This window comes from Pseudophryne corroboree, chromosome 1, assembly GCF_028390025.1.
Source record: "Pseudophryne corroboree isolate aPseCor3 chromosome 1, aPseCor3.hap2, whole genome shotgun sequence".
Classification (NCBI taxonomy): domain Eukaryota; kingdom Metazoa; phylum Chordata; class Amphibia; order Anura; family Myobatrachidae; genus Pseudophryne; species Pseudophryne corroboree.
The window spans coordinates 616,159,979-616,179,353 of record NC_086444.1 but is presented as its reverse complement, the minus strand read 5'-3'; positions in this window follow the sequence as shown (position 1 = coordinate 616,179,353).

Genomic DNA, 19,375 nt, shown 5'->3' with positions numbered 1-19,375 from the left:
TGTGCAATATACAGCATGCAGCTACTACATTAGTCATAGTCTTTAGGTCCACATCATTGCGCTTCATCAAACAATGCCATCTTCCTTTTAACCTGCCAAAGGCATTCTCAACCACCATCCTTGCGGAACTCAGGGTGTGAGTATATGTTTCTTTGTCAGGGCTCAACTGGACCTGTTGGGTGTAGCCTTTCATAATCCAGTGGCGTAAAGGGTATGCTGCATCCCGATGATGTGAACAGGGATCTGCACCCCATTCACCATCTTAGAGTACTGTTTTACAATGGGGAAAATAATATATTGCAGAAGAGTCAGTCAAAAGTATAATAAGATGGGGTTAAAAAAATTATGTAGGCAATGATATGCAACCATTCCAGCTAAAATACAGCTCATAGGAGATTATGTAAAAAATGTTTACCTCTTTGGGGTACAGCCAGCCACCCTGCTTCTCCTCTACTATGTTGAAAAGATCTGAATTGGCAAGAACTCGGGAGTCATGAGATCATCCTGGCCAGCCAATAAACACATCTAAGAAACTAAAATACAGTTAAGTTTAAAAAAGTTATACTGTAAAACACCCATGCAACTCATCCCACCCCCGCCCCCCCAAGAAAACACCAATATTTTTGGTCCACAACAGCCTGTAATATGATTGAGTGCCAGCCTTTCCTGTTAAAATAGTCTGCATGGTTGTCACGTGGGGCAATAATGAGGATGTGTGTCCCATCATTAGCTCCTGCACACTGCGGATAGCCTCGCTTCACAAATCCTTTTATGGTATCCTGTAAGCACTGTCCTTGTGGTAAAGATATGAAGCGCTTGTATAAGATAGACACCATTGCCTGAGTCACCTGGTGGACTATGACACAGACTGTGGAGATCCCAACACCGAACAGGCACGAGATTGTGCGGTACTCTCCCGGGGTAGCATACCCCCACAATGCAATGGCTAGCCTCCTGCATGTCCCGATGGGTCTCCTAAGCCTGGTGGTCTGCATGTCAAGTGCACGGGTAATTAAGTCCAGGATGTAATCAAAGGTTGCACGAGACATACAGAAGTTAGCCATCCACTCTTCATCCTGGTAAACTTCCATGGTCCTCATAAAGGCTTCTCCGTGCCGGCGATCTCTGGACCACAATGATCGGTTGGTCCCCGTATTCAGTCTTAGGATGGTACTTATTCTGGTTGATATGAGGCCTCTCCTCATGCGCAAATATTGGCAGAGGCTAGCAGCCCTCTCCACCATAAATTGCGCCCTCCTCATAAAATATATGTGCAGTATACTGCACAGTGTGACAAGCTGCATCATGCTGTCACTGGCTGTATGAAACATCTGCAAAGCAGAAAGAATCACGAGCTACGGCATACACATTGGTACTCCGTTGGCCATGACTGCAGCAATGCTGTGAGCAGGCCCCACCCCTCCCTTTGCTTTCCTATTGTGACCTCATCTATGTGAGCCAGAAAAATGTCAATTTCTAATGACATACATATGCATTTGCAGGGATTTCCCGGGATCAGTGTAAACAGGGCAGTCCCGGGTCGATCCCAGGTCTAAGTGCAGTGTGAAAGGGGTCATTCCCGGGTTGTGTCCCGGAATGCATCCGGGAACACATTCCTGGGTGTGACCCAGCTCTGTCAGTCTGAAAGGGGTATTAGTGTCAAAGGGCTTTTGAATACCAAATTCCAGAATGCTGAAAGTCCAGCCCACATACATTGGAGTGATTCAGAGGACACAGTTGTAGTAGCCCCTACTGCTTTAGTCGCATGCTGCAGCCAATGGTAGTCTTATTAAGACGCTCACCTGCTGCGGCGCAAATCCACCAATGTGATTATGGCCGTACCATCTAACATTGCAGGTGCAGAATGTCTGTGTGACCATAGCCGCTTATGTCAGTGCATCTGCGTTTTTAGACACAGTCACGGACACAACTGCGAATATTAGACACCCCCTTATTTACTGCCCAGAAAAGAAACACCCATCGAAATTGCATGGATCTCTGTGCAATTTTGATCTGTATCTCTCACTGGTTAGCATTGAGACACCTGTTCATTGGTAAAACACCATATGCATGCTTTACCTGCACAAACTGGCTAGCTGGCTTATGCAGGCGCATATCTACACTGCTTATGGGCTAGAGCTGTATGCTTGCACCCCAGGCAAAAAAAATGCCAACCAGCCCCTTCCCCCTACAAAGCATGAATGTAGCCTCACCCTGACAGCACTGTACTATGCAGATCTCAGGGTCCTGGATAGCACCAATCAGCAGGGAGGTGGGGAGATGATCTGATAACACCTGTATATCACATTCAAAGCCAGTGAGAAATGGTCTTCAGTGAGGTCCAGAGATGGTATTAAAGGGGCATGCATATCAGTTAAATGACATAAAAGGGGCATACAGAGCAATCAAATTGTATACAATTGGCATGTGAAGTAGTCTGATGGCATAATATGCGCTTGTTAAGGAGTATGATGGCATTAAAGGGGCATGTGCATTGGTTCTAATGGCATATTTTGTGTACCACCATTGGCTGCTTACTAAAACTTGTTAAGTGGTTCCACACTCGAAGTAGTTGCCCACCCTTTATCTAATGAAAAGATTACAGAGCTAAAAGTGGAATTACTAATTTGAGAGTAGACAAAAACAGGATGTCAAGCAGTGTGTACAAATAAGTGGCAATGATCAACCAGACAATGTGCTAGTACCCATGGGACAAGTGTGGGTGGTATGAATAGGTGGCAAAGGCAATGCTTAATAAGTACACTGAGAACTCATTAATATTAAAAAGGAATTTCAAAGGTCAACTGTCTATTTTAGAAAGGGAGAATAAGTAATTTCTCTCCCTCTTCCTCTTCTCTCTCTCTCTCTCTCTCTCTCTCTCTCTCTCTCTCTCTCTCTCTTTCTCTCTAGCTTCTGCTAGTGAAGAAAACGTAATTGTTTCTAAGTTTGCTTGAACATTGTAATGTTTATCTGTTTAATTTAAATAAAAAAGTAATGTATAACAGTTGCAATAAATAACTGTTTTATTTGATCCTGTTCAGTTCTTATCACTGAAATAACTCCCGGATGTTTCTTTCCTTATCACATTTTTTAACAATGTTAATGGGTTAATAGCTTAAAATAGGTACAGCATATGGTGATCACATCCCCACAAGTCAACAAGGTCCACGTGCTATTGCATTCATGTTTATCTTGGTGTACATAGTTTCAGTATGTTGTTAGCTGCTTATGCTGCTTTTTGAACTTTTTTTTTTACAGAAAAAAGATGTGTTTTATTGCGTTTTAATGCATTTGTAAATGCTTTAACAGAGCTCCAAAACCACCATAGTATGATAATTATCTGCCGAAGCTGTGATACACAGGGATGGTGGTCATTCCGAGTTGATCGCTAGCTGAAAATGTTCACTGCGCTGCGATTAAGTAAAAAAACGGCACTTCTGCGCATGCGTATGCGGCGCAGTGTGCACAGGCGACGTACTTTCACAACGGCCAATGTAGTTTCACACAAGGTCTAGCGAAGCTTTTCAGTCGCAATGGCCGCCGCAGAGTGATTGACATGAAGTGGGCGTTTCTGAGTGTCAATTGACCGTTTTCAGGGAGTGCTCGAAAAAACGCAGGCGTGCCAGGAAAAACGCAGGCATGGCTGGCCGAACGCAGGGCGTGTTTGTGACATCAAATCCGAAACTGAACAGTCTGAAGTGATCGTAAGCGCTGAATAGGTCTGGAGCTACTCTAAAACTGCACAATTTTTTTTGTAGCCACTCTGCAATCCTTTTGTTCGCACTTCTGCTAAGATAAAATACACTCTTAGAGGGCGGCGGCTTAGCATTTGCACGACTGCTAAAAACTGCTAGCAAGCGATCAACTCGGAATGAACCCGATATGCATTAGATGGACATTGTCCTGAGCTGTAATACTGGCCATAAATCAGGACAACCCTCATCTGATGCGATTTATAACACGATTTCCCTTCAACCTCCTGGCAGCTCCTGGACACACAATTTCAGTATCTTTTGGACACAAGATGCACATACAATGTGCATACGATATTACAACCCGTCGTACGTCTCACAAAAAAAAGCACACTATCACTATCAGATGTGGGCTAAATTTACATTATGGGCTGGGCTTCACTAGAGGGTATATAAGCAGGCGCCATTTTAGCTCAGTGTACTTGTTTGCTCTGTGACTAGTGAGGCTTGGTTTCTACACTGCTAAACACTCCACATTGCTAGCTACTGTGCATTGCTTTGTTCTGCCTGGCATTACAAAGTACTTTATACTGATCTATTTACTGTGAGGATGGATTCCTATCGCTATAGAGCTCTGATGTCCTATACTGTGCGCAAGCTGAGTGAGGAGAGGGAGTGGGCCCTGCAGCTGGCTGAAACCCCAATCCCTCTCAGCCCCTCATTTGGTAATTACACTGCCCATGTTCTTAGCAGAGTAACTAAACAATTTTGTAAACATGTATGTATGTATATATATATATATAAAACGTGAGTATATCGGGTGGTATAGGGTTAGGGCCGGGGGATAGGTTTAGGCCCCATCCGGGAAAGTTAGGGTTTAGGTACAGAGGTGGGATAACAGGATTTTGATACCTACTGGTAAGTCCTTTACTCCTAGTCCGTATAGGATGCTGGGGTCCACTTCATGACCATGGGGTATAGACGGATCCGCAGGAGCCATGTACACTCTTAAGACTTTTCAATGGGTGTGAACTCGCTCCTCCCTCTATGCTCCTCCTCCAGACCTCAGTTATAGGAACTGTGCCCAGGGAGACGGACATTTCGAGGAAAGGATTTACTTTAAACTAGTGGTGAGATACATACCAGCTCACACCTCAACCATGCCGCACAACATGGCATTTAACAGAACACACACCAACAAGCATGAACCAATTACAGCAACATGCTGAAACTAATATAACACAACTTGTGTAACTGTAATAACTATACTGCAGGTAAAATACGCACTGGGACGGGCGCCCAGCATCCTCTACGGACTAGGAGAAAAGGATTTACCGGTAGGTATCAAAATCCTGTTTTCTCATGCGTCCTAGAGGATGCTGGGGTCACTTCATGACCATGGGGTTTATATCAACGCTCCAGTATGGGCGGGAGAGTACGGATGACCCTGCAGCACCGATTTTCCGAACTTGAGGTCTTCATCAGCCAAGGTGTCAAACTTGTAGAATTTAGCAAATGTGTTTGACCCCGACCAAGTAGCTGCTCGGCAAAGTTCAATGCCGCGACCCCCCGGACAGCCGCCCAGGATGAGCCCACCTTCCTAGTGGTATGGGCCTTCACCGACGTCGGTAACGGCAATCCAGCCGTAGTATGAGCGTGCTGAATCGTACTTCTGATCCAACGCGCAATAGTCTGCTTGGAAGCAGGACACCCAATCTTGTTGGGAGCATACAGGACAAACAAAGACTCTGTTTTCCGTATTCGAGCTGTTCTAGCGACATAAATCTTCAAAGCCCTAACCACATCTAGAGACTTTGACTCAGTGAACGTGTCAGTAACTACTGGCACCACAACAGGTTGGTTTATGTGGAAAGATAAAACCACCTTCGGAAGAAAATGTTGACGAGTCCTCAACTCTGCCCTATCTTCATGGAAGATCAGGTAAGGGCTCTTGTGAGACAAGGCCCCCAATTCAGACACCCGCCGCGCGGATGCCAATGCCAAAAGCATCACCACTTTCCAAGTGAGAAACTTCAACTCTATCTCTTGTAGAGGCTCAAACCAATCTGATTGAAGGAACTGCAACACCACGTTAAGGTCCCATGGTGCGACTGGAAGCACAAATGGAGGCTGGTTGTGTAGAACCCCTTTCACGAAGGTCTGAACCTCTGGAAGAGAGGCCAATTGTTTTTGGGAGAACACTGACAAGGCCGAAATCTAGATCTTGATTGATCCCAATCGTAGGCCCGCCTCCACACCAGCCTGCAGAAAATGGAGAAAACATCCCAACTCAAACTCTTCCGTAGGAGCCTTCTTGGATTCACACCAAGACACATATTTTCTCCAAATACGGTGGTAATGTCTCAACGTTACTCCTTTCCTGGCCTGAATAAAGGTAGGGATGACTTCCTTGGGAACACCCTTTCGGTCTAGGATCCGGCGCTCAACAGCCATGCCATCAAACGTAGCCGCGGTAAGCAGTGGCGTAAGTTTATCCCAGTTGCCCGGAGGCAAGAAAAATATTGGTGTCCCCCCTATATATCATCCGTGAGCCAATAAGATGCCGTTTTGAGTTCCAAGTAACACAGAGTAAAACCGAACCCGCTCATCTCTAATTCTAACTATATGAAGCTACTACAAAACCGTTGCAACTAGGCAGATCTATGTAGGGGTCCAACCACACACTACATAGATCTGCTCAGTCACTCACAATGCTGATTATTTCTCTGACAATTAATTTGCAAGTGTCATACCCAGGATTAGAACCCACAACCTATTACACTGGAAGCATGCACCTTACTGATGGAGATATCTGCTCTTGCACAGGAAGTGTGAGAATTCTAACTATATGAAGTTACTTGTTCTTGTCAGGGAAATGTCCCGCGGGCGATAGGGGGTGCTCTATCTTCTGCTCAGCATGTAGGACCTAGAGCAGTAATTTCTGCTAATTTCGCCTTTACTGCACAGATGGCGCTAAACTGTAGAAGGGGGCATTGGGCTGAATTAAGGAGCCCTGGTACATGACTTCCAGGGTGGTATGGGGTGTTTAATATGTAGGGAAGGGGTGGATAGTGGAGTGGGCTTAATATTTGTTATTTTTTTGTGGGAGGGAAGCTTGCTTGACTGCAGATATCTCAAGTTCCTGGAAATATATTTCTTAGCTTTATGGGATAAAAAAAACTAGAGAGTCCCACCTTTCAGATGGTTCTGGGGACTTGGGGTTCAGAGTTCAGGAGCCAGAGCAATTCACCAACGAAAATCTAAAACTGCATATTAGGCGTGTGGAGCTGGAGCTGGAGCAGGGGCCAGCTGCTTGAAGGCTGATATCTCTGGTTCTGGGCATAGTAGAGACAAGCTGCCAGTGTTCACCGAAAGGGGAGAGTCACAGCTTTTGGATTATACCCTTGGAAAAACTCTAAGTCAGACAGAACCTGAGATATCTGGCTGGGAAGAGCAATTAACAGGCTTGGATGGGGACCACTGGTTTCAAGACGGATATCTCCGGTTCTCCAGGGCCGATTTTCAAAAATCTGGTACCCCTGGAAAGAGGGGACCCTCAGCTATCAGCCTATGGCCCTTATACTCCTGGGGCCCTTGGGCAAGAGCCCATTGAGCCCATACGAAAAGACGGCCCTGGCTCAAACTCTTGTTCTTCTTATGATCCTGAGCACTTTTGGGATCAGCGGAAGTGGAGGGAAGACATACACCGACCGGAACACCATCATGTCTACTTGAGGAACTCCCCAAAGACTTGTCACCTCTGTGAAGACTTCTTGGTGTAGGCCCCACTCTCCTGGATGGAGATCGTGTCTGCTGAGGAGGTCTGCTTCCCAGTTGTCTACTCCCGGAATGAAAATTGCCGACAGAGCCTTTACATGTCTTTATGCCTAGAGGAGGATCTTCGTCACCTCTGCCATTGCCGCTCTGCTTTTCGTTCCGCCCTGCCTGTTTATGTACGCTACTGCTGTTACATTGTCCGACTGGATCTGCACGGGATGATCTTGAAGAAGATGTACTGCTTGTTGAAGGCCGTTGTAAATGGCTCTCAATTCCAGCACGTTTATGTGAAGGCAGGCTTCCTGACTTGACCATTTTCCTTGGAAGCTTTCCCCCTGTGTGACAGCTCCCCAGCCACAGAGACTTGCATCCGTGGTTATTAGGACCCAGTCGTGAATCCCAAACCTGCATCCCTCTAGTAGATGAGAACTGTGTAGCCACCACAGGAGCGAAATCCTGGCTTTGGGGGACAGGATTATTCCGGTGTATGTGTAGGTGGGATCCGGACCACTTGTCCAACAGGTCTCACTGAAATACTCTGGCATGAAATCGGCTAAACTGTATGGCCTCGTAGGCCGCTACCATTTTCCCCAACAACCGAATGCATTGATGGATCAACACGCTTGTTGGTTTCAATATTTGTTTGACCATTTTCTGGATTTCCAGAGCCTTTTCCACTGGAAGAAATACTCTCCATACTTCTGTGTCCAGAATCATCCCTAAAAAGGACAATCTTGTCGTCGGTTCCAACTGCGACTTTGGAAAACTCATGATCCAACCATGTTGTTGGAGTATTGCCAGGGAGAGTGCGATGTTCTGCCCAAACTGTTCCCTGGATCTCACTTTTATCAGGAGATCGTCCAGATAAGGATTATATTGACTCCTTTCTGACGAAGGAGGACCATCATCTCCTCCATCACCTTGGTGAATACCCTCGGTGCCGTGGAGAGTCTGAACGGCAACGTCTGGAACTGGTAACGGCAATCCTGTACTGCGAATCTCAGATAAGCTTGGTGAGGAGAATAAATGGGAACATGCAAGTAAGCATCCTTTATGTCTACTGACACCATGAAGTCCCCCTCCTCCAGACTGGAAATCACTACCCTCAGGCATTCCATCTTGAACTTGAACCTTTTCAGGTAGAGATTCAGATTTTTCAGGTTTAAAATCGGTCTGACCGAGCCGTCTGGCTTCGGAACTACGAAAAAAGGCTTTAATAAAAACCTTCTCCTTGCTGTGACAAGGGTACCAGGACAATGACCTGATCCTCACATAAGTTTTGAATTGCCGTTGTTACTGGCTCTCTTTCTGGAAGAGAAGCTGGCAAGGTCGATTTGAAAAATCGGCATGGGGGGACGTCTTGAAACTCTAGTTCGTACCCATTGGACACTATTTGTAAGACCCATGGGTCCAGGCCAGATTGAATCCAGATTTGACTGAAAAGTTTCAGACGTGCTCCCACCCGAGTAGACTCCCACAAGGGAGCCCCAGCGTCATGCTGCAGATTTGGCAGAAGCAGGGGTAGACTTCTGCTCCTGCGATCCGGGAGACGCTGCGGATTTCTTTCCTTTCCCCATTCCCCTACCTGCAAAAAAAGGGGAACCTGTGGCCTTTTTGTATTTGTTGGCCGAAAGGACTGCATATGAGAGTGATGTGTCTTTTTCACCGGTGTAGGAGCATAAGGCAAGAATGTCGACTTACCTGCGGTAGCCGCCGAGACTAACGCATCCAGCCCATCATCAAACAAGGCCTCACCTTTATACGGGAGAGCCTCCATATTTCTTTTGGAATCTGCATCAGCATTCCACTGGCGAATCCACAACGCCGTCCGAGCTGATACTGCCATGGTAGCGGTTCTTGATCCCAAGAGACCAATATATTTCATGGTTTCTAGTACGTACGCAGCAGCATCTTTGATATGACCTAACGTTAGGAGTTTTCTGACCACTTCTCAATAGCACTACTCACCCTCGCACAGACAATGGTAGGCCTGAGTAGTGTCCCATTGGCCACATCAATAGATCACCTCACTCACTTGCGCCTGTCGGCTCCTTCAGTGAAGCCATTCCAGGCGCAGGGAGAAACACCTTTTCTCTTTTATGACAGGGCCCTGTCTAAAATGCGGGGTGACTCCCACCTTTTGGAAAAAGGTAAGCTGCCTGAATTCCTTTTGGGAATCTGAAATTTCTTTTCAGGTTAAATCAGACTCCCTCCAAGAGACTGTTCCTGAGGTGGAGGGAAAATTACATTACTACTTTACTAAAGTAAACCCTCTCCTTGTGGTAAAAGAGGGGCTTCGTAACTTCTAACACCTCCTTTATAGCTAAAACATGTTTTGAATGCATTTTTGCTAATTTAGGACCTATTCCCCTGGAATCACTAGTGTCGACACAGGAATCAGAGTCCGTGTCGGTATCAGTTTGTACTACTTGTGCAAATTTGTATGTTACCCAGAAAGGTCCCTGTGGATGAAAGGCAGAACTATTAAAAATCACATCTTCAACAGATTATTTTTATTTTCTGTATGAGATTCAGTCCAACCTCTTACTGATATGATTCACACGATCATGTAACCTTTCACCCAGTCAGGCTCTTGGTGTTATATTACACCTCTGTGTCCCTAACATGTCTCCACAGAGTTCCCTGCCACAGACATGTCACACACGTGCACAACCACACCACAGACACCCCGGGACTTATAGGGGACAGACCCACAGTAAAATCTGTCAGGGGGACACAGATAGGATTTGCCAGTTCACAACCCAGCGCCAGTAACACAATGCCTGTGAACACAAAATGCCCACTGACATGCATCGCTTTATAATGTTAATCACAAAGTTATATAGCACCAAATTCTCTGTGCCCCCCCGTTTTGCACCCTGATACTTGTTCAGTAGTGGAGGAGGACCAGCGTTGTCTCTGCAGCCTGAGGAGAGAGAGAAAATGGCGCTGAGCAGTGTGCTGGCTGATTGAGGAGGAAGCTCCACTCTTCAATGGTGTGTTTCTCCTCAGCTATTATGAGGTCATTTTTTATACTGGCGGGGGTAGGACTGTGCCTCAGCAACTTATGCCCCTTATTTATGCCAGTTTCCATAGGTTTCATGCTGCCCAGGGCACCCCCCCCCCCCACGCCCCCTGCACCCTGCAGTGCCTGTGTATGTGTGGGCAACATGGCGCGCTGCGCTCCCGCCAGCCGCACAGTACCTCAGCCGTCACTTTACTTGATTGAAGATCTATCTTCTTACACTCACCTGTCTTCTGACTTCTGGCTCTGTGAGGGGGTGACGGCGTGCTGTGAGAGTGAGCATCTAGACACGGCTAGCGTTCAGTTCCCTTCAGGAGCTAATGGTGTCCTGTCTGCCAGAAGCAGAGCCATGAAACTCTTCAGGAAGTTGGTTCCTACTTCTGCCCCCTCAGTCCCACGAAGCAGGGAGTCTGTTGCCAGCAGTTCTCCCTGAAAATAAAAAACCTAACTGTCCTAACATAAGTCTTTTCAGAGAAACTCAGTAGAGCTCCTGAGAGTGCATCCAGTCTGGGCACATTTCTAAAACTGAGGTCTGGAGGAGGGGCATAGAGGGAGGAGCCAGTTCACCCCCATTGAAAAGTCTTAAGAGTGCCCATGGCTCCTGCGAAACCGTCTATACCCCATGGTCATGAAGTGGACCCCAGCATCCTCTAGGACGTATGAGAAATATAGTTAGGAAGTGAAAAGGGGTGGTTAGGCACCACCATGGGATGTTAGGTGTAGGCACTAAGGGGTAAGGGACACCACCGAGGGAAGGTTTGAGTCAGGCAGCAACAGGGGATGTTAGGGTTAGGGGAGAGTGGGAAATACTCTTACCTTCCCCCTGTCGAGATTTCAACTATCGGGATGCTGGCATCGGTATTCTGACTGCCAGTATATCAGTATATATAGCCCTTCCCAGTACTTCTCAGCATTCAACTCATACTGCTCACCGATCAGGTACTCCGTAGATCAGGCATGTCCAAACTGTGGCCCTCCAGGTGTTGATAAACTACACATCCCAGCATGCCCTGACACAGCTTTAGCATTCTCTGACAGCAAAACTGTGTTAGGGCATGCTGGGATTTGTAGTTTCACAACAGCTGGAGGGCCGCAGTTTGGACATGCCTGCCGTAGACTCTCCACTTGGAGATGGAGGAACATTTAGGGGAGTGAGCAGTACATATTCAAGTAATAGAAGTGCCGGGAATCTGTAGTGTAGTAGTGTAGTATGTATATATATATAAACTTTTCTATATATATATATATATATATATATATATATATAGTGCAGGAATGGAGCATGTGCAGATCATGCAATTTCTTCGGATACACGAAAGATACATCTCTGCCATTTTTGTGTCTTGCCTGCAGTACCTCTGTGCTGCCAGATGTGCTGCTATCAGAGCAGTATATTATTGCCTTGGGTCCTGTGCATGTGTGCAGCATGCCAGCTGCAATGTATTCTGTAATTAAAGGGGCTGAGTTGCCTGGCTTGTTGCCACTGGTCCGTGCTCTTGATAAAAGGCAACCAGGCCTTCACAGATGTGCCGGTTATACATACCTCCCAACATGACCCTCTCCAGGAGGGACAGAATGCTCTGTTCCTGGACTTCCCTCTTTATTTATGATTGCTATCACCTGTGCTGAAACACCTTTCTTATCCATTCACCTTTCCAAAACAGGTGCCAGCAATCATAAATTAAGAGAAAAGTTCAGAAGCAGAGCATTATGTTCCACCTGGATAGGGTCATGTTGGGAGGTATGCTAATAGGCCCTACACACTGGGCGATTTGGCTGCAAGATTTGAACGATCTTGTTCATTAATGAACGAGATAATGTTCATATCATGCAGTGTGGAGGCACCAGCGATGAACGATGCGCGGCCCCGCGCTCGTTCATCGCTGGTGCCCCGTCGGCTGTGCATGCAGGCCAATACATATTTGCCTGCACTTCTATGGAGCCGGGTGACTGGGGGAGTGAAGTTTCCTCACTCCCCCGTCACTGCCCCCCCCCCTGCCGCTGGGTCGCCCGTCGACCTTATCCGCCGTCGGGCAGCTCGGCGGCAGATCGTCAAATGTGTAGGGCCCTTAAGACCTAGTGTAGAAGTTTGTTCAGCTGGCTACAGTTCCAGCCTTGCCTTGCCTGGAGTTCAAGGGCTCCTCCACAGCTAAGTTACCTTGGGGGTCATTTCCGACCCGATCGCACACTGTGCTTCGTCGCAGCCGTGTGATCAGGTTGGAACTGCGCATGCACTGCGGCCGCATTTCGCAGGTGCTTCGTTGCCCAGTGATGCCCGTTGCCAGGCAGCGATGCTGCTAGCAAAGAAAGTGGTCGCAGCGGCGACCGCAAGAAGATTGACAGGAGGAAGGCATTCCGGGGCATCAACTGACTGTTTTCTGGGAGTGGCGCAGCGAACACAGGCATGTCCAGGCGTTTGGAGGGCGGATGTCTGATGTCAATTCCGGGACCATCAACGCTGGACTCATCGCACAGGGTAAGAAACTCATACCCTGGTCTTGTTTTACACAAAACTTATTTAGCATAGCAGGGCTGCACAAGCGATCACAGCCTTGCTATGCAAAAAAACACTCCCCCATAGGCGGCATCTAGTTGATCGCACAGGCAGCAAAAAGTTGCAGCATGCGAACAACTCGGAATGACCCCCCTTATTTCTATGCCTTGCTGTTTTCTGCCAAGTTCCTAAAAGACTCGTTGCTAAGTTACTCAGTGCCTGTGCTTTTACATCACTGTGGACTTCATCTGTGCCTGCATGCATTCCTGTTTAATTATTGGACTGTGAATCCTTGCTCAATTACTTCATTACCCACCTGCAAATTTAATACTGGACTGCCATTTAAACTATGCATCTGTTTTACCTTTGATTATCACTGTGACTCCACTGTAATACATTACTCTGCTGCCTTAATAAAGTGCTTGTATTCCTTCACTTCTGTGGGCACTCCTCATCTGCAACAGTGATTATTGTGTTACAGGGGGTAATTCAGATCTGATTGCTAGCAGAGCCGGCCCTAACCAATTTGATGCCCTAGGCAAAATTTTGGCTGGTGCCCCCTAGCACCACCGCTGGTTCCGCCTCTGACCTTGCACCTTTTTCCCAGCACCATCACCCCCCACCTATAGCAGTCCTTATTTTGGTGTTTGTACTCCCTATATTTTAAATAGGAACAGTTCGCATATTTGGCACACAGCCCAAAAAGGGGTGTGTTTTTGCTTGCAAGGGGCATGGCCACACAATATTAACACCAATTCCAATTACGCCACACAGTACTGCAACTTTATTCACACTTTATCTTGTGATAGTGTCCATAATTCATATTACATCCCACAGTAGTATCACTTTACCTTATAAACGTTACTCCTCACAGTAGAGCCCCTTATTCACATTACATCACACTGAATTGCTCCTTATTCACATTACACCACATTCTATTGCTCTTTATTCACATTAGATGACACAGTAGTGCCCTTTCTATATGCAACGCCACATAGTAGAGCACCTTATATACATAATGCCACACATTAGTAATGCATTTATATACCTAATTCCACACAGTAATGTCCCTTACACATATGAAACACCTTATTAATGTCCTTATAAACATAATGCACCTTACACATTATGACAACCTTTATTAATGCCCTTTTACACATAATGTCCCTTACACATATGCCGCACATTATTAATGCCCTTATACACATAATGACACACATAGTGCCCCCTACACATTTGCTGCACATTATTAGTGCCCCTATAAACATAATAACACACATAGTGCCCCTTACACATATGTTGCACATTATTAATGCATTTTTACATGACACACATAATGCTCGTTACACATATTCCGAACACTACTGCACAACCAACCCACTCACATGCACACAGCACTCACACTGCCACTAACACTGTGACCTCTGCCTCTGCTTGGATACAGATGTGTCCTCATAAATCTTGCATCAATGCTAACGTCGGGCGCACCTTTTTTATGAAAATGCATCTTATTTGCATTGCTATGTGGCTAGGATGCACAAGCAGCTTCTGCTGATTAAACTGATATGCAGCATGCCTATATACTGTGTGAGACTGTGGCTGTATCTGCATATGAAATGTTACACACAGAATATAGGCATGCCGCATATCATTTTAATCAGCAGAAGCTGCTGATGCCCCTAGGCATATCAAATGCCCTAGGCAATTGCCTAGTTTGCCTATGCCTATGGCCGGCTCTGATTGCTAGGCTGCGTTTTCGCACAGCAAGTGAACAGATCCGAACAGTGCATGCACCGGCACATCACACGGCTGCAACGGGCATCGGCATCCTGTGATGGGATGGTGCAAAAAATCCATTCACACATGTGATCGCAAGGAGATTGACAGGAAGAGGCCATTAGTGGGTGGCAACTGAACATTTTCTGGGAGTGTCAGGGAAAACGCAGGCGGAATAAAGCGTTTGCAGGGCGGGTGTCTGACATCAAATCCGGTCCCGATCAGCCTGATGTGATTGCAGTGGCTGAGTAAGTCCTGGGATGCACAAAAACTGCACAAAATCAGTTTGTGCAGCTCTGCTACACATGCGAACGCGCACCTGCACAGCAAAAATCCACTCCCCCTGTATGCGGTGACTACCTGATCGCAGGGCAGCAAAAATCACTGCCCAGCGATCAGATCTGAATTACCCCCTAAGTCTGATTCTGCAATCTAGTCCTGGGGGTTTGGGACTCAAGGTCAACACCAATTGATCGACATACCTTAGGTTGATACCTGAAATAGGTCGACATGGACAAAAAGTCAACATGAACAAGGTTGACGTCAAAAAGGGTCAACATTAGTTTTTTTGGGGTTGTTTTCTCCGTAATGTGACCGCGAACCCCAATTAGTGCACTATGTCCCCTCATGTGCTTCGGGCAAGGGCCCTCATTCCGAGTTGAGCGCACGTAGCAACTTTTTGCTGCTCATGCGATCAACCTGACGCCTCCTATGGGGGAGTGTATTTTAGTATAGTAGGGCTGCGATCGCTTGTGCAGCCCTGCTATGCTAAAAAAGTTTCCTGCAAAACAAGACCAGGGTATTAGTTACTTACCCTATGTGACAGATCCAGCGACGAAGGTCCCGGAATTGACGTCAGACATCTGCCCTCCAAACGCCTGGAAAACGGTCACTTGACGCCCCGGAACGCCTCCCGCCTGTCAGTCTTCTTGCGATCGCTGCTGCAATCAATTTTTCTGCTGGTGGCGTCGCTGCCTGGCGACGGCTGTCGCCGGGCAATGACATGCGTGCGCAATGCGTCCACCGTGCATGCGCATTTCTGACCCATTCGCACCGCTGTGACAAACTGCAGCATGCGAACGGGTCGGAATGACTGCTAAATAAACTTGATAGCGTGGGGGTGGATTATAAAACAGTTAAATGGATAAGAACCTGGTTGCTGACAGCCATCATACTGATGGCACCCAAAGCCACTGATAGCTAAGCTGACTGAGCAATTGTAGGTTGCCTGCGGCGATCCGATTCAAACAGGATAAATACAGAGTAAAGCCCTATACACACTAACACTACCCGAGCTCCCACCGACCCCCTGGTTACCGTTCCCAATTGTAGTCCACGTGGATTGTAAAGTATGAAGAAGTAAAAAAAAAATGGGGGAAAAACTCATGTCGACCTTTTGTCCTTGTCGAACTATTTCAGGTGTTTACATAAGGTGTGTCGATCAACTGGTGTCGACCTAGAGTCCGGATACCAGTCCTGGTTCATAGCTGTGTGTTCACTCATCTGCTGGTTCCCTCCTGTGTCTAAGTATAGTGCTCCACTGCAGGGACGTGCGGTGAGGTCATAGGTGTGCGCAGGGGGGGTGCCTGGTGCGCACAGGCACCCCCTAATGTCTGGTACCCCGATCTCACATGCCTGATGCAGCGATCGCCGAGCAGGCTGATTACTGTCCCCTCTGCGCTGCACCGTCAGAACTGCATTATTGACCGGACGCCTGGGTTAATCAAGGGTGCCAGTGCCACCAGCTTTCAAACTCCCGGCTCCACCTCCATGTACAAAAACAGCGTGATCTGATGTGATGACGTCATGCTGCTCGCACACCCACCCGTCACACCCGCCACATACACACCTCTCTCCTTCTATGCTATGCCAACGCCAGCCACTGATGAGGAGCAGCATGCAGCCAGCATTCCTCTTAGGAAGACAAATTCAATACTGACAGACGGCCAGCAGCAGCATTGACACGTCACTCATGTATCCAGCAGCAGCAGCAGCACTAGTCTGCAACTGTCAGTGTCAGTGAGTGACTGACTTGTAAGTAAGCTGCTGCAGCTTGTAGGGGAAAGAGAGAGGGAGCCAGACCAGGCTGAGGAGGAGCAGTGTAATTGCAGTGAGTGCCATCAGGGTGTTTGTTTGGTGCACACCACAACATCTGACAATGCATCTGCTTTATTAGAATTGGTACAAGGGTGGATATTTTATATGCGTTGACCATCAATAGATGGTGCTAGACACGCCCAAAAGGCGGTGCTAAATACACCCCTCCGATGGTGCACCCCCTAATAAAATGTGCTGCGCACGCCAGTGGGTGAGGTAAATGGCTCAGGGGCACTGGATAGAACCAGAGCCAGATTTACACAATATATGAGCCAAAAGGTACATCTGGGCATTATACACAGGTGTAGCAGTATATACTGCTGGAAATTGATCAGAGATGTGCAGAAAGGATACACAGGTACTGCCCCACTTGCCATAGACTTTTTATTCCAGAGTTTTGACTATAAAAATGATTAGAATAATACAAATAAGATATTTCTAATAGATTCTTTGTATTTTTCATATACTTTATATAGCCAGAACTTTGGTTTATATGTTAGTATGACAGGAAAGGCTCTGCCTCACCTCACCAAATGTCACTGGTGCACTTCAGTCTCTAGGGCCTAATTCAGACCTGATCGTAGATATGCTAAAGACATGCGAGGGGGATGCCCAGCACAGGGCTACTCAGCCCCGCATGTCAGGCACTACCCCTCCCCGCACAAATACAAAAGCATCGCACAGTGGCGATGCTTTAGCTTCCTACCAGCACAGCTCCTGCGCGCTGACAGGGAGCTACCCGTCACTGTCCGGGTCACAGCGGCTGCGTGTGACGGCACGCAGCCACCGTGGCCCGCCCTCAGCATGGAGCGGGCACGCCTTCTTTGCCCAAACCGTGCCCCTAAAACGGCGGCCAAACACCGCCGGCCTGCCCCCTCCCGCCCAGCAACCGCCTCTGCCTGTCAGTCAGGCAGAGGTGATCGCAGGGCTGAGATGCCCATCGGCTATCTGGCATACGCAGTTCAGACCTGATCGGCTGCTGTGTGCGAAAACGCACAGCAGCGATCAGGTCTGAATTAGGCCCCTAGTCTACTATCAGTACACTGAAAGTATTCAGTCACTCCTAGCTCAAGTCTCCTGACACCACAATATTTCACAGTCAAGTCTGGTGTACTATTTCCATGCTGCCCTGCATCTGCCTGCACCTTCTACTCAGGGCCGGTTCAGGGGCGCAGAGCGCCCCGGGCAGGAAAGGGGCGTGGCCTAATACAGGGGGCGTGGTGAGTCACGCCCCCTGTACATTGAAAGCGCCGCTTGAATGCTGAGCGGTGCGCGATGACGTCATCGCGCACCGCACAGCAAAAGGTCCTCTCCACGAAGAGAAACTAGACGCTATGCGTCTAGTTCCCTTCGTGGAGAGGACCTTTGCTGTGCGGTGCGCGATGACGTCATCGCGCACCGCTCAGCAGTTACTCTCCACGAAGGGAAACTAGACGCATAGTCTAGTTCCCTTCACAGGAGGCGCCGAGGACGGGGACGGCAGCGGGCAGCGGAGGCGGACGGGGGACACAGCGGGCAGCAGTGGCGGATCTTGCCACGGTGCGGCGCCCTCCGGATGGCGCCAGCGCCCTCCGGAAGGCGGCGCCCCGGGCAAAAGTCCTGCTTGCCCGTGGCAAGAACCGCCACTGCTTCTACTGCAGTACAGCATAGCCTTATCTTGCTATTCACCTGCCAGATATTATAGGCAGGTGAATCGTAACAGCACCTCACCATGGACAACAGCTGAATTACTGCTGCCCCTGAGAAGCATTTTACTAATAGCAGGAAGAAGAATGAAGAGAGAAAAAATGTGTCTGAAAATATTCACGGCAACACTGACATTGTTGCTGAATAGAGCCCTATATTTTGCTTCATGAGCTAGATTTTAAAAAAAAATCAGTCCAGGAGTGGTACATTCTCCAATTACCACTCCTGGAATGCATTGATACTATTATTAGATGTTGTTACAATAACATCACAGTCTGCTATTTTGTAGCAATGTAAGCTTGCTGGTTAATTTAAAGTCTAATAGTGTATGTTCATCTGAGACTTTCAGGTGTGGTATAGCTCATAGACAGTTAAAAGATAGACAGTCATTAGTTAGACGCTATATGGTCGACAGTCAAAAGTCAGACAGGGTCAAAAGTCAGACACACAAAAAAAAATATATATTTTTGTGTGTTTGTAAACATTTTTAACCCAAATTTGGTGAAATTCGCCCGCTCACCATGCTTCGGCCTCGGTGTTTCGCTTCGCTCGCCACAACTTTACTAAATGGTAATAGTTTGTGACATGGATAGTAAATGAGGCAAAAGTTGTAAAAAACACAGAAAAGAACCAAAACATTTTTTTTTGTGTCTGACTTCTGACTGTGTGACTTTTGACCCTGTCTGACTTTTGACTGTCGACCATATAGTGTCTAACTAATGACTGTCTATCTTTTAACTGTCTGTCTATAGACAGAAACCCGAGACTTTCAGGGGCCAGTTTATTATTAAATATTTGCTACATACTCGCAAATATTATGTATCACCC